Raw genomic sequence first — 16,219 nt, forward strand, 5'->3', positions numbered from 1 at the left:
TATATTGAAAAACAACTGTATTGGAATGTAGTGTATACCAGACTACATGGTCTAACCTGTTAAAGGTGAGGGGAAGATGATGGTAACTCACACTGAGTGAGTGCATACTGTATAACAGCCACTATGCAGGGAAGAACCTTTCAGGTTTATCTATCTACACCACAACCATACAAATTCTGTATTATTTTTCTTATTTTACATAAAGGGGTTAAATAACATGCATAAACTCACAGTTGGTCTCTGTCAGAAGTGTAATACAAGAGCTATGGACACTATAATTTACATTGTATACATATTCTTTGTCTAGAATCCAGATCGTTATGCTCCATTACAAAATAAATGGCTGATTGTACGTTCTCATCTCATTGCTTATCCAAATCCAAAATTGCAAGATGCACAAAATAATATACAAAAATAAAATACAGAAAATATGTGTAATATATATCTTTAATAGTGTTATAGCTTTTTAATATAATACTTTTCTGATAATATAGGAACATAGGTTTGTTGTAGAAAATTCAGAAATTCTTGAAGAAAGTAATAGCTAACAGTGTAACATTAGCTGGGCACTCACTACAGGTTAGATACTCTGCTGTTTTTTTCCATGGTTTATTTTGTTTAATACTCATGACAATCAGAGGCAGAAGATGTCATTGTTATTTATTTTTACAAATAACTAAACAAAGGTACAATGAACTTAAAATTTTTCCTAAGGTGTTACACTTGTGTGAGAGTCAGGATTCAAATGTAAAAAGTCTAGCATGAGAGTCTACACTTCTCTACTACACTGCCACTCATAATCCTAATAGCCACAGTAAACTCCTGTCAGTATTTTGATCCATTCCCTTGTATGTGCTCATTCTTTAGAGGTTTCCAGAATTGGCTTCCAATTCCCTACTCCCAAAGCTGGATTAAAATCATAAATCTCTCATGAAGCTCATTTTTTCTAAGCTCAAATGTATATTCCAATATACATAAGGATACAGTATCACCAGAAACTTATCTATAAAGTTTTGGAAAACACAAGCTATACTTGTTTTTACTTTTAGTGTATATCCTGCATTGCTGTCTTATGATTAGGTACCTGACATTTGTAAAAGGCAAAAGTTCATGGCTCTGAATTTCCCATTTCCAAATATCTGCTCTTCTCTCTGTGTTCTTGCTACCTGTAAAGATCCCAAAGCTTTATTAGCCCTGTGCTGCCCCTCTGCTTATGCTTCACAAGATTTTGCCTTTAGGGAGCCTTTCAAAATGATATACTTTCTGCCAGAAATCAGAATATAACTATGAAGAAGCACTGATCAAAAATGTTTTCCTACTGCAAGAGCCTCGATCTCCATATGGGACTTTGTCTACAAAAATGCAACTTCACTAACAGTTTGAAGTTATAAATGAGTTTGCCCTGGCCTATGCTTACTGATATGGGATTGTCTGGCTCCATGGAGAAGTTATTCATAGTACCTGTAAGATGTGTTTTCAGTTTCAAATAGAAACTCTTTAATCTAAATTGAATTATTCTTCAGTGTAGAAGCATATATATTTTTTTCCAAGCAGAACATGGCAAAGCAAATCCCAGTGTCTATCCGTTGAATATTAATTGAGGTGGAAATCTGAATTTTTGTGTATCTCAATATCTGAGGAACCGATAGCCTAACCATTCTACATGCATGTCACCCCCCTGTTTTACTCTGCTTAGGCTGCCATAACAAAATACAGTGTAGTCTGAACAACAGAAATTTATTTCTCACAGATCTGAAGGCTGGGAAATCCAAGATCAACATGCCAGCTCATTTTATTTCTGGTGTGGGCTCTCTTCCTAACTGCAGACAGCTTCCTTCTCAGTATATCTTCACATATCTATAGACAGATACAGATTAGATGATATACATAGATATAGATAGATGGAGACATAAATGATATATAGATAGGGAAAGAGAGAGACCTATTCTTACAAGGACACTATTCCTACAGGATCAAGGCCCCAACTTTATGACCTCATTTAATCTCAATTACCTCTTACAGGCCCTATCTCCAAATGCAGACACATTGGGGGTCAAGACTTCAGCATATAAATTTTGAGGGAGATACAATTCAGTCCATAGCCCTCCACTCCTTGACCTCCAAAATTCATTCTCTTCTCACATGCAAAACATTCATTCCACCTCAACAGCCCAAAGGCCTTAACTCCAGCATCAGATCTAAAGTCTGAAGTCTCATCTAAATCTCATTTCAACTGGACCTGGGTAACACTCCAGATGCGATCCACTCTCCAGCTGTGAACCTGTGAAACCAGACCAGTTAGTTATGCACTTCCAAAATACAGTGGTGGGAGAGGCAAAAGATAGAAGTTCCCATTCCAAGAAGGAAAAACAGGAAGGAAGGAAGAGGTGGTGATTCCCATGCAAGTCCTACACCTAGCAAGGCAAAATGCATTACATTATAAGGCTTGAGACTAATACTCTTTGGCTCAATACTGTGCTCTTCAGGCCCACAGCAGTGTCAGTGACATCCACAGGGCTCTTGCCTATTTATGTTACAGAGGCAGCCTAACCCCTTTGGCTCTCTGCAAGGGTCACACCCTCTGAAAATGAGGAAAAAGCAGTGGGAGTGGCAGCTCTGATAACCTCTGAATCACCTTGTAGGTGATTCTTCCCTTTTCTTGAAGGATAACTCCTGTTAACTATCTTCCTTCATTTGGCCATTTTCTCTGCTTCCTTTATTCCCAGTTGACATAATCCCATTTCTGTTGTTGGCTTCTGCTGTGATGATTGATTAAATTGGTGGATAGTATCTAATCTCCTTATCAAATGGTTGTTCAGCCACATCCTTAATGTTCTCTTCAGTACAAGCTTTCTCATTTTTTTTGCAATATGGATAGGCTGAAAAATTTCCAAGTCTTCAAGTTCTTTTTGCTTAACAATTCCATTTTATCTCTCTCCTCTCACATTTTACTATAAGTAGTAAAAAGAAGCATGGCTACACTTTGAACACCTTGTTCAGAATCTCCTCAGCTAAATATCTAGTTTATTGCTCAAATTTTCTACCTTCCTCCAAATACTAGAACACAATTCAGCCAAGGAACACAATTCTTTATCACTTTATACCAAGGATTGCCTTTCCTCCAGTGTCTAATAACTTGTTCCTCATTTCCATCCAAGACTTCATCAGAAAGAGCTTTATTATCCATATTTCCACCAACAATCATTTCATGATTATGTATTTCCTAAGAAGATGGAGACATTTTGTACAGATCTTTACTTTCTGAGCTCTCACCAGAATTGCCCTTAACATTCATATTTCTGTCAACACTCTTCAAGGCAATCCAGGCTTTTTCTAACACATACCTTAAAACTCCTCTGGCCTGCACTCCAACTTCTACCGGGAAGTCAAAGATCAAAGTGCTGGCTAATTTGGTCTTTCGTAAAAGCTCTCCTTCTGGATTGTAGATGCTACCTTCTTGTTTTGTCCTCACATTGTGGAGAAAGAGAGCTCTCTGCTATATTTTGTTATGAGGATGCTAATCCTTCTATATAAGGACCCACGATTACCTCATTTAACCTTAAGTACCTCCTTGGGCCCTATCTTCAAATAAAATCGCCTTAGGGGTTAGGGTTTCAGCATATGAATTTGGGGGAGAAACAATACAGAGTACAGTACACCCCACTGATCCCACTGTTTCTAGCTATTTGCTCATCAGTTTATACCTGTGTGTTCCAGAACATGTTTTAAAGGTGTTTCTGCCCTGTTTCTCTTTTCTTGCTTTTCCCTGAAGCTTCTACTAGTCTGAACCCCAAATATCTTAATTTTATTGAACACAGATAACATTACAAGTGACCACTACTGATGCCAATATCAGCCATATGAAGGGGGCATATTTATCTTCATGTCAAGAATAAGCCCTGGTAACTCTTACACCTTACTGGTATGGTCAGAACTCAGGTATATATAACTCCTAGAAGATAGACTTCTAAACAGCTGCTGCCCAAGTTACTGGCTATGCCAGGAACTGTCCACTTCCTTACACTCATGGTGCTGCCATTGATTTTGCTACTCCCACCGATACTCATATCAAATAGTCTGGGCTCAGGAGTGACATTTGTATCTTCCATGATTGCTCATGACCAGAAGCAGCTCATCTCTGCTACCTTGAAATCTAGGTTCTCAGAGGTGAGGAGGTCCCTCCAGTCAGTTGAAAGCCCTATTTCATTTCATCTTCCAGGATTACTCAATCATGTTTAGGGGAAAAGAACCTCCCACTCAACAAGAGATGGTATTGGTCCTTGTAACTCCAGGGAGAAAATCCCAGGGCAAAATACTGTTGAAACCGAAATCAGTCAAAGGGAGGAATAAAGTTGAAGAAACCCGTTAATTTCTTACAAGCAGTCATCCGGTTTCTCTCTTGAGCAGGCTGCAGCAGAAGAGAGCTCCACCCAACCTCTCTGGTCCAGATAAAAACTCCCAGGCCCTTGTAATTACCTATTGATATATAGATGGCTAATCTTCTCCACCCCTTGGAAACACCTATTGAGTTGCAGATGCACTAAAGCCAGGAGAGAGATTCTGGAAATATTGCAATTTTACCCACAGTCCTGTGACCAAAACTATACAAACATAAAATATTACATGGGTGTATATCCAAGATTTGAGTTTTTCTGTTTTGTTCAAGTTCACCTTGTTACATATGAATCCTTTACTAGCTCTCTATAACCTGCAGCCAGTCTAGAGAATAGGCCCAACGCTCAGGAAGGAAGAAATGTCAATATTAGTATAGTATATTGATTAAACTTGCTCTAATGCTTTGGACTTTTCCCCTGATGTATATCCCAGGGCTGTAGTGAGTTGTACCACATCTGATCTGTTGAAGACTCCTTTTCCTAGACAGAGCAGTGCTAAGACGCCTGGAAGGTGCTCTCTAGCCCCTGAACTCATGCTGCTTTCACTTTGGCCTATACAGGGAAGGTGAATGGCACCAAACAGGGAAGTATCCTCAGGCCTGATTCCTTGTGGAAGCCCATACTGCATGATTCTAAAATAAGAACCCAAAACATGAATAAAGAAAGCAATATGGAACATGCCACAAAGAAGCCAAAGTTTTTAAACTGTTCTCTCATTATACCAAAAGCTCCAATTGTCAGCATTGTGTCCTGATAAACTTCTTGGACTTGATCATTTTCTTCACAGCTTTATTGAGGTATAATTAATTGACAAATAAAATTATATGTTTTTAAAGTGTACAACATGATTTGATATACATCTAACATTGTGAAATGATTACAATCAAGTTAATTAATATATCCATCACCTGATATAGTAAGTACATTATTTCTTCACAGAAGTTGTGGGGAAGTGGTAAAGTAACCCCCTGAAAGTTATATTAGACTACTAAAATTCTTCTTTAATATTTTAGAGATGTTTTTATTTTTTTATATTCTTGCATTTCATATTAAGTTTATTTAAATAAATATAGTATTGCTGCTATTATTAATGGAAGTTTCCATCCATTATGGCTTCTAAATGCTTTTTATTGGCATGCATGAATTATGATTTTTGTAAATTTATATTTTTCTGTCCATATTTCAGAATATTCATAATTCCAGGAGATTTTTAGTTATCTTATTGGGTTTTCAAGGCATAAAATTATTATTATTGTTTTTATTAAAGTATCATTAATATACAATCTTATGATAATTTCAAATATACAACACAGTGGTTCAACATTCACCCATATTATCAAGTCCTCACCCCCTCCAGTGCAGTTATTGTTCATCAACATAGTAAGATGTTACGGAATCATTAACTGTATTCTTTGTGCTATACTATAGTCCCTGTGACTAACCTATATTGTGATTGCTAATTATTATGCATGGCATAAAATTATTTCATCTCTAAATAACGATGTGTTTATTGCTTCTTTTCCAAAGATTTTACCTATTAATTCTTAGCTAGAACTTCTAGAGCCATTTCAGATAATAGGAGTGATAAAAGGTATTTCTACTCCTGGCATATATGAAAGCTGGTTTTAATGAAAATTAGTTTCCTGTTTCACTACTAGGTATAACATTGGCAGTTAGTTTATTATAGGTGTTTCATTTAGGAAGCAAGTAATAGAAAACTCAGCTCAAACTGGTTTAAATAATAAGGCTATTTTTCTTCCCACATAAATGAAAAATTTGAGGTAGGGCAGGTAGGATCTACCCATGGTACAATAATATCATAAAGGAAAAATTCTTCTGTGATTGACCTTGAACTTGGCTTCAGAACAGGATGGCTATAGCAGTTCAGGTTGCCATACCCAGACAGTGAAATATCCAAAAGGAAAAAAGAGTGTAGATTCTTGAGTCTCTTTCTTATGAGTGGAGGTATTTTTCATGAATGTCCTCTAACACAATTTCCCTCATAGTTTATTAGATAGAATTGGACTGAATGTTTATTTCTAAATCAATCATTAGCAAGGAGAGTGGGATTACCCTAACTGGCTTAGAATATTTTAGAGTTGAAATGAATATTGGATAATTAACCACATTGACCATGAAAATACATTGTGTTTTTATTATATATTACATTTTCTAGGGAACACCATTCTATTTTTTTGGTATTATAATAGTGTTAACCTAAAAATAATGATAGCCAGTGGGAAGAGCACTGGATTTGGAGTCAGAAATAAATACAATGTATACTAGTTTTTAAAAAGCTTTTTGGAGGAGTGTTTAGGGCTTTCTATATTAAAGATCGTACAATCTGCAGAGAAATTTCACATCTTCCTTTTTCATTTGGATGTGTTTATTTTCATTTTTGCCTAATTTCTCTGGGTAGGACTTCCTGTTCTATGTTGAATAGGAGTGGTGAGAGTGAGCACCATAGTCGTGTTCCTGATTTTAGTAGGAAAGCTTTCAGCTTTTCACCATTGAGCATGAGGTTAGCTGTAGGTTTTTTCATATACGGCATGTATTATGTTGTGATACATTTCTCTTATAACCAACTTCCTAAGAGTTTTTATTATGAGAGAATGTTGAATTTTTCAAATGCTCTTTCTGCATCTTTTGAGATGGTCATGTGATTTTTACCTTTTGTTTTATTAATGTGGTATATCACATTTATTGATCTGTGTATGTTGAATCATTCTTGTATCCCAGGGATACACTTGATCACGGTATATGATTCTTTTAATGTGATTTTGAATTCAGTTTGTTAGCATTTTGTTGGGAAATTTTGCTTTATATTCACCAGGGATACTGGCTTGTACTATTTTCTTTTCCTTTCCTTTCATGTCCTTATCTGGCTGTGGTATCAGAGTAATGCTGGTCTTATAAAATAAGTTTGGAGGTGCTCTTTCCTCTTCAATTTTTTGGAAGAGTTTTAGAAGGATTAGCATTAAGTCATCTTTAAATGTTTGATAAAATTCACCAGTTAAATGATCTGGTACTGGTTCCTTTGTTGGGAAGTTTTTGGTTACTGTTTCTAATGGCTCTACAGATTGTAGACAGGCCATCTGGTGGCATCTGTGGCAGGCTTGATTTGGAGTCCTTGGATAGGCAGGTCTGGTGCCTGGGTCAGCAGGTGGGCCTGCCTAGTGTTTAGATGCAGAGAAACAAGCCTGGTATCTAGGTCTTTGGGGGCAGGCCTACAGCCAGGATTCACTGGGGCCTATGGTGGTGGCCTGGGATGTGAGTCTGTGTGGGTGGTCCTGGATCCTGGTTCCACAAGGGCCAATGAGGCACCAGGGACCACTGGTGTAGGCCTAGCTTCTGGGTTTGTGGAGGCCTGTCTGGTACTGTGATGGGCCAGGAGCCTAGTTTCATGGAAGCTGGCCTGGAAGCTTAGGCGCTATGGGCCAGTCTGTAGTTTGGGTCTGTAAGGTCTGGTCCATTTCTGGGGCAATCTAGGAGCCTGGGTTCATGGAAGTCAGCATTAAGGCTAGAGTTTGCCCAGTTTTTTATTTTTTTTAAGGCCAGTTTATTCACACTGAATATTAAAGTACATTGCAAATATTTATACAAATTCATGGTTTACGTCCTCTTTTCCTCTTATTATGTATTTTGACATGCAGAAGTTTAAATATTGGCATTTAAGCACATTCAAAACTATTGCTCTGTTTTTATTTTAAAAACTATTCCTTTGCTGTCATCCATGGAAAGCTTCCATACACAAAGATCAAATTTTCCACCTGCACTTTTTCGCTCTCTCTTTTTTTACATGTTTTTTTCAGTCAGGAAGTTTTTTCTTTTGGCACTTGGTAGGAGAAAATGAGCAAACTTTTCCAGTTATTAACAAATTTCTTGGAGCATTTGTTGACTAATAAATATTTTACCCTCATGTTTAAAATGGTACCTTTATCAGAAGTAAATACTTAACTATGTTGTGTATGGTTCTATTCTGTTCCACTTATCTCCATATCTATTCTTTACCAGTAAAACATTTTATGAGCTACAGCATACAATGAACTTCTGTTATTTATTGTCTGCTGAACAATTTTTTAATTCTGCTGTTGCAATTTTAATTTCCTTGAAACACTTTCTTATTTGGCTGACATCCTTTATATGTATACCTGTCTTTGCATCCCTTTTCTAGGAAATCACAGTCTTAGGCTCTCTTAAGATTACATATATCTTATCCTTATATAACACATTAACCCATTAATGATATCAAACATTATTCTAAAATATTTTTCTAGTTTCCTTAAGAAATTACTTCAACTGTATGTTTTGTTACAACTCCTAAAAGATATTTTACATGAGCTAAAGTATTGTTTAATAATTTCTAAATTGAATTTTTACTCTTTTTCCACTCTTAAATAAGTAAAAAGTACCCAAATTCAGTGTTTGCAAACAAGCAACATACATGGATTGCTGTTAGTCTGGCATGCTTTCTATATGAGTGACGATGAATGGAATCACTTTCAGATGTGTTGCTGTAAAATGTATAGTACAGAGCCTAATCTAATTTCTAATGACTAGCAAGCTTTCTTTTAGTGGAGTTCTATTCTACTCAGTTGCGATTATTTCCTACCTTTAATGGCTTGACAAGTGTTTAAATAGAGCAATAGGCTAGGATCCAAGAGAATGGGTATTATTTCTGATTGTCCATTGATTTTCCTTAATTGTGGTCTTGACCCAGCTTGTTTGCTATCTCTTATGGCAGTAATAAGAAAAGGAATTTCTGAAATCGCAGAAGAAAAAGGGCAGGACCTAAAAGTTTATCTACATCAGAACATAATATCTGGAGTTATCAAAAATACAATATATTTGGTGTTAGTATTGTCCACATGGAGAATCTGGGGTGTAAATGAAAGGAGCATGACAACAGATCTGGTTCCTAGAAATGAGGTATAAGACAGTGACTGTATCTTTGAAACAAAGCAAGCAAAGGCCTGGTTATCAAAACCAAGCTTGAATTAGCACAGGATCATTTGATGTTGATCCATACTGAAATAGAGCTCCCTAAATCTCTTTTGCCTAAATTCAGAATTAATTCCATATCTGCGATCTTTCAACCCAGGGCTAAGAGATGCATATGATGACTGTTGACACAGGAAATGTGGCAGAGCCTGACAGATTTAAACTTTATAGGGTGAGGCTTTCTTTTGGCCTGTGTTCATCAGAAAGCAGACCTGATGCAGAATTCTTCCTTGCTGTTATTTTATTACTGACTCCAATGTTGGGGAGAAAGAGTGAGGGACAGGCAAAGAAAATCATGGAAAGAGGAAGAGGTAATGTGAGGAGGTGTTATTGTATTGGCCCCTGCTAAATGAAATTGCCTGACTCTTCCAATGGTAACCTGTGCACCCCCATTATACAGACAATGTATAGACTATCCCTGGAGAACAAGGTTGTGGGGAGAAAGCAGAAGGAATAATCTGTTCACTTGCTCCTCCCATTGGAAAGACTTATTCATGGGGCTTTAATTCCTCTGTATTTCTAACTTGTCCATAGATGGCCAAGGGCACTGATCCCATGACAGTGTTTATGGCAGTGTTAGCAGGAAACCCTGGGGCAGGAGGCAAAAGGCATGCTCTGTGGGCAGGACGCCAGGAACTCTGAGGCTGCATCTATAAAATGTTGGTCAGAGCCAAGGTGACCATGCGACTTATAGTCCACATTGGAGCACAGGTGAGAGTGGAAGGGGGCAGTGTTAATAATTAAAATCAGAGAATGAGTTTATAAACTCTCCCAGGCAAACTGAGATGTATGGTCATAAAAACAAAAAGAAAGAGAGAGGATCATAGGGGATTCAAAGAAGTGTCTAAGACAGTTTCTCTAATTCATAAATATTTTAAAAATTATTTTAAAATTTCCATAATTAATAAGAGGGCTTCCTTTGTTTTTTTAGTAAACATTTATTTCCCCCAAAGTCTTAAGCAGAAGTCAACTATGTGAAACAAATTAAATCAGAGCTGTTCTTGTTGAAGTAGGAAAGTGAGAGTCAAAGACCGACCTTTTTGTTTCCTCTCAATAACCTATCCCCTATTTAGAAAAACCTTTATGGCAGTGCAGTCCTGTAGAAAGATAATGTGAGCTACAGGTGTGAGATACATAAGTGATTTTAAATTTTCCAGTAATCATGTTTAAAAAAGTAAGGAGAAATAGGTGCAGTTAATTTTAGTGATATATTTAGCCCAACATATAAAAGATATTAGCTTCAATATGTCATCACTATAAATATGATTAATGGGATATTTACATTTCTGGACTAAATCTTCAAAATATATGTATTTTACAATTATAGCACGTTTCAGTTAGACTAGCCACATTTCAAGCACTCCATAGTCACATGTGGCCAGTGGTGACATTGGTCGATAGCAGAATAAGTACTTTTGAGAGCACAGTGTGAAACCTTGTACAACAAAAGGATGCTTTACCACGCACTGTTCATTTCTTCACAGTGTGCCTCTATCTATGAAAAAAAAAGATTTCAAGTTCTGCTTGTTAATTCCAAATATACATTGAGAAAATATATAGGAGAAAGGTTAATTTTTCACCAAGTCAATTTTCATATTTGTGATGAATTGACCATTCTGACCTCCTTACTACTGAGATACTCAAGGGAACAGAAAGACATACTCATTTAATGGACTCAAACAATCTTTAATTTTAATACCATTTAAGTAACACAACAGCATACTGATTATTATCTCAATATGTTGGAGTCAAACCCTTACAGTATGATAGTTCTGGCTCTTAGTTTCAATATATTAATAGGATATACTTTTATGATGGATTAAAAAATACATAAGAAATCCACATTTTCTTATGTGAGGGGACAGGGAATTGAATGAGAGTGGTCAAAAGGTACAATTTTCTGGTACTAGGGATGTAATGTATAACATGATGACTATAGCTAATACTGCTATATGGTATATTTGAAAATTGTTAAGAGAGTAAATCCTAAGAGTTCTCAACATCATTTTTTTCTTTTACTGTATCTGTATGAGATAATGGATGTAAATCAGTCTACTGATTTACCATTATTTTAAAAAATATTTTTACTGATTTAATCTTTTTTGTTAACTGCTTCATTGCAGCTGATACTCAAGTGTATTTAAGCTGCAGCAAGGCGAAGGTCTATTAGAAGAGGTTGACAGGCTGAGCAATGACAAGGGAGAAGATAGAGGTAGCATAATCAACAGCTATAGAACTAGACATATTGTGGTGATCATTTCACTATATATATGTCAAATCATTATGCTGTACATCTTAAACTTATATGGTACTAATATCAATTTTATCTCAATAAAACTGAAAAAGAAAGAAATCCACATTTTTGCTTTCCATATCTGTTTGGCAAAAGCTGAACGAATCACAATCATTATATAAATTAATCATGGGGATGAAAGTATAGCACAGAGAATATAGTCAATAATTCTGTAACATCATTCTATGTTGATAGTAACCACACTACTTTAGGTGAGCATCTAATAATGTATATGACTGTTGAATCACTGTGTTGTATACTTGAAAGCAATATGATATTGTATATCAACTATACTTCAATTAAAATTAATTAATTTAAGAAAAGCTGAATGAAATACCTCTCATGGTGAGGGGAACAAAAAAAAAATCAAAGGGAAGTCTTCCCTTTGAGTCTCTATGCACATAACCCTTAACTGGCAAACTCTAGTCTGTTTCTTAGTTCAGTAACTGTTAATTCATTTCTGTTTATTCTTAGGAGGGTTTCAATTCCAGTTGCTTTACCAATCATAAGGATAAGTTGCTCTAGACTAGTGGTTTCTAACTTTTTTCAAACCCTAGGAACACTTTATAGAAATGCCATATTATAATGTGTTCAATAGATAAAAGCAAATCTTTTCAGGAGGGTCATAGAGCCCCATTTCCCACTTTCATTTTCCTCCTGAGGACACTGCATAGCCCTAGGTTTTCCTGAGCACCGTTTGACAAATATTGCTTCAAACCATGAACATTTTCTGGCCCATTCCCTTTAGAATCAATAGCACACATTTTCCAGGTGGTTGACATAAATTATGTTTAGAGAACCAGCCTATGAATATAGTATGTGTGAATCCAAACTGCTTGGCTCAAAGGTGGAACAAATTGCCTTGGACACATTAGTACCTTTTTCTACTCAGTTCCATTGAATTTAATTCCAAAATGTTTTAAATATGAAATGTATGCATGTTCAATGAACTGCGTGAGGTGGTAAGAAAAATAGAGATGAATTAGAAAAGACCCCTGTCTTCATAGATGGTATCATCTTCTGAACAGTTCAATAACTGATTACATAGCTATATTATGATGTATAGATAATCTAGATAGTCTTTTATTCAACAAATATTCACTGATGCCTAGTATATTAGAGAAAATGCACTGCTTGAGGCTGGGAATGAAAGGATAGAAAATTGAATAAGAGTATTTTTATCCTCAACCCACATCAAGGAAGAGAGAGTAAAAACCTCCATGTTGGTGCTAATTCATACCTTAGGTAATTGCTGTTCTTGTGTAAAATATAAGTACACCATTTCATATATGTGTGGACTATATATGCAGCATTGTTTAATCTCATGCGATGGAAGCAACAAAAGCCTAATACTATATTTTGCTTTGTAGTGTTAATGATGGAAGCAGTGATTAATTTTTTTTTATCCGTGGGAAATTGGAATGGCATAAAAGCTCCAATATTAAGATTTTGTCGCTGACTTATTATATTAATGACCCTAATTTAATGAGTAGAGTTAACACTTCCATTCATTAGTTTTCACATTTCAGCGATGTGTTTCCCTAGAACCCAAATAAACAAAACGGTCCACTGAGCAGTGAAAAAGCTCATGAACATGATCCAAAATACCTCTTTCAAGTCATCATGGGACAGTCTACTGATTTACCATTATTTCAAAAAATATTTTTACTGATTTAATCTTTTTTGTTAACTGCTTCATTGCAGCTGATATTCAAGTGTATTTAAGCTGCAGCAAGGCGAAGGTCTATTAGAAGAGGTTGACAGGCTGAGCAATGACAAGGGAGAAGATAGAGGTAGCATAATCAACAGCTATAGAATTAGGTGTTGTATGTGGCTTATGTGATAAAGGAATGACAAAGAAAGAAACATAAATATTGAAGTCCGTAAGGTTGATCTGCCTTTTATAAGAGTAGATCCTTAACTGCAGTAGAGCACTAATTGATCACTCCTTTCAATGTACCTGGGAAAAGTTTGCAGACTCCATTATCCACTCAATCAGCCCTCTCCCCACACCCCAAAACCCTATCTTCCCCACCCAGTTTACAGAAAGAAGCAGGTTCACTAGGGCTTGACTAGACACTTCAAAAAATACGCAACTCCTAATATAGTCAATGATTCTGTAACATCTTTCTACGCTGATAGATAGGAACCACACCAGAGGGGGTGAAGATTTGATAATATGGGTTTAACCACTGTGCTGTGTGTTTGAAACCAACATAAGATTGTATATCAATGACACTTCACTTAAAAAAAAGAATGCCCAATTTCTCTGCTACATCTTTCAGAATGAAGGACATCTGGGAGTTGCAGGTAGCATTAAGAATGTCTAAGAGTGTGGTTGGATAAATTGTTAGCCAACAATGTAAGGAAATGAAGTGTTTTGAGGAATCAAAAAGTCTGCTTAGTAGATATTTATAATAGGCTGTACATATATCACTATTATTCATAGAATTAAAATATGAATTAAATAGATTTAATACAGATTATGCACTGGGCATAATTTAATCTCCCCTTGTTGACTGAGGAAACACTTCAGTATAGTGTATATCTTTCAGTCTATAATTATGAATGTAAGTTCTTCCAGTAAACAGAGCATCCCAGTTGGATTTTCTCTATATAGACAATTCTATTTGGTTTATGAGACACCAGCAAATGAATAGGAACAAAATTTATTGAGCATGATCCGTCATAATTTGTCATCTGAATACTTGGTATCTTTTCTCACAGCTATGAAATAGTAAAAAGATAACATATCAAAATAAACTGGTATACATGCATTCCTTCCTGAATTAAGATTTGGCTAAACTTTTCATCATTTATATTTAATTCTAAAATATTGTAATAATAATATATTTTCATTCTACTATTGACCATCATACACAGGGAGACAGTTTGCTAGTAATATGATTCACTATGCATAAAACTCAGAAGGCTGTTGTAAAATCTTTAAATCACAAATCATCATGGATAAAAATGAGTAGTAGAACCAAAATGCAAGGTTATAAAAACTACTATCAACAAGTAAATGTCATGAAAATATAAATTATTTTTCACTGAGCAGGGTAACAACACGAATAAGAGAACATATAATAAATAACTTGTTATGATAAATTCAGTACAATAAAACAATTTATTGAAAGCTTGTAATAAAATATTCAGTCTGCAACATACATAAATATACCTTGGCACTCTTTAAAAAGCTCCTTTCCTTTAACAAGTCATGTAAATTGCCAATAGCAATTTAACTAAAAGGAAAACTGTGTCTGCTACTTTTTCTTTCATTATGATCTTCTAATTCAAAAGACTAGAAGGCGTTACATTTAAAAATTATGTGAAACGTTTGAAAGTCCCCAATGTCTTCCTAAATCTGATATTAATATTACTTTGGCTATGATGATCCTTATGATAAACAACAGTACTTGAAAAAATTATAGCTTCCATGACATTTTCTGTTACTTTTGGGGAACCTAAAAGGAGCAATAAGGTCTTCAATTTCACTATCAGACTTCTTTGCTTTGTTTATTAGTTTAGATGAGTATTAAAACCAATGTCTGCACATATTTTCTAAATCAGCACTTGGATGATGCAAGCCAGTGTTTCCCAACCTGACCTTACTATAAAGTCACCTGAGGTTTTGAAAATGCAGATTTCCCAGCCCCATCCCAAACATACTCAATCCAAATATCTAGGTAAGGAGCCTGGAGGAAATTTGAGACACTGCTAAAAACAATTGACTAAACAGAACTTTATTTTGAATACCTGGCTTTCCTCCTAGAGGAGGAAGTTGTTTCCTTGAAGTTAATTCAACAAACAATTTAACATACATTTATTGAGTGTTTATTCAATAGACAATATAACATAATAGTACTTAATGTTGCAACAGACTCTGGAAGTAGACTGCCTGAATTCAAAATTCTGGTGCTGCAACATGCTAGGTGTTTGACTTTGCCTGTGTTACTTAAACCTCAGTTTCCTTTTCTGTAAAATGGGGATAGCAATTTACTTACATCATAATGTGAGGATTAAATGCCTTCTTACATATAAGAAACTTAATAACTAGCACAAAAATGCTGAATAAATGCCAGCCACTAATTTATTGGCCACTACTATGAATGCTACTAATATAGGCTCTGGTTTGTTTGGGGGTGAGGGTAGTTAAAAATGAATAGCTGCTCTTTAGTAACACTATATATAGTATATAGTATTTAGTATATAGTAACACTATATATAGTATATAGTGTTTAGTAACACTATATATAGTATATATAGTAACACCATATATATATATAACACTTTATATAGTTTGATATAGGATACAAGTAAATGGGTATATTAGTTATCTTCATGCCATAACAAATTACCACAAATTTGGCAGCTTTAAGCAACACCATTTATTTTCTCTAGTTTCCTTGAGTCAGAAGTCCAGGCACAATATACCTCAGCTGTATTGTCTGCTTATGGTCTCACAAGGCCAAAATCAAGGTAGTGGACCAGACTGAGCTTTTATCTACATGCACTGAAAAAGAATCTT

Source organism: Manis pentadactyla, chromosome X, assembly GCF_030020395.1.
Source record: "Manis pentadactyla isolate mManPen7 chromosome X, mManPen7.hap1, whole genome shotgun sequence".
In the NCBI taxonomy this organism is placed as follows: Eukaryota; Metazoa; Chordata; class Mammalia; order Pholidota; family Manidae; genus Manis; species Manis pentadactyla.